The 1,284-nt window shown below is 36.5% G+C and overlaps 1 protein-coding gene across 1 annotated transcript in view; it reads left to right on the top strand.

The window, feature by feature from the left end:
• Positions 1 to 1,284, top strand: part of CUNH1orf112 (chromosome unknown C1orf112 homolog) — a 48,318-nt gene that overhangs the window by 22,552 nt on the left and 24,482 nt on the right.

Here is a 1,284-nt window from a genome sequence, read left to right as displayed (position 1 = left end):
TTTTTTAAGAGTGTGCAGGAAGAGAGAGCCAGTCTGCTCAGTCAGTGCAGTAGTTTGGTCAGTCATTTGGGAGTCAGTGCAGTGAGTGCAGTACAGTGATGTTGAGTTCATTCATGAGTTCATGGAGTTCAGTGCAGGTCAGCAGAGGTAATTGAAGCCAGAGAATAAGGAGCCAGAAGATTAGAAAAAATGGCAGAGTTCGTTTGAGGCCAAGTAGAGCAATTCAGTGAGAAGCTGAGAGAAGACAGAGTGAATCAGTCAGCTTGAAGAAGAACTTGAGCCAGAACAGCTGAGTTGAATCAGCCAGCCAGAGTTCAGAAAAAGATAGAAAGGGTAAGCTTCAGTAGTAAACCTCCTAGACAACATATCAGGTGAATAAAAGTAACATTTACAATTTTCCTTGATTATTTTTTTCTTTATAACATTTAGATCTGCCATGTTATAGTAGACCCCACAATTTATGAGGAATATATTTAAAAACCTACAGTTGTTACCAGATAGACAAGTGGTACTGGTTTCTCTACTATGTTTTCTTATACATACATTATATTATACATAGCTTTAATAGGGTTTGTATGTAATAAAAGAGAACCACTATAATAGTATATTGTGAGAATTGTATGAATTGGTCTGTCTGTCCATAAATATTTTACTTTACTATAGTTACCCTTTCGATGTGAGATGAGTGAGGTGAGGTGAATGACAGAATCTTTGTGATGTGCCTTTAGGCTACTGTGTAAAAGTATCTTGAAAACTCGTCCTGCCATGCATCAGCAGTGGAGCTGGTAACTGAGACGACGCCTAGGGACCCATGAGTGGCTAATATACACAACACAGCTATAGTGCACAAGGGGATGCCTCATCACAGTTGGGGAGGATCAGGACGCCGGGAAATTTTATCACGTCACTAAGTACAGCACTCGACTCAAGGATTTTTCTTGTTTTTTTGTTTTGTTTTGTTTTGTTTTTCTGCAAGTTTTTCATTTAGTGTTTTTTAGACAGTTGACTTCAGGAAACTAAAATCATATATACAGGGAGACTGCTGTACAAGTTTACTTTTACTGTCTCTCATTAAAATGTAAACCATGTAAAGGGCAGTGCTGTCTATATTCTGTTTAGCACTATAATAGCACTCTACCCAAATAGTGAATTCTGTTACATGGACATTTAAACCTTTGTGAAATAGTGTACAAAAACATCATTTGATTGAAAAAGAAAATATTTACTCAGTAATTAAGGTTTGTGTCTATTTAATTTCATTACCTGTATTTTATTTTATTTTAT

This window comes from Mastomys coucha, unplaced genomic scaffold (assembly GCF_008632895.1).
Source record: "Mastomys coucha isolate ucsf_1 unplaced genomic scaffold, UCSF_Mcou_1 pScaffold1, whole genome shotgun sequence".
NCBI classification, from domain to species: domain Eukaryota; kingdom Metazoa; phylum Chordata; class Mammalia; order Rodentia; family Muridae; genus Mastomys; species Mastomys coucha.
Note: the sequence above shows the minus strand (reverse complement) of the source record. Positions and strands in the feature narration are given on the sequence as shown.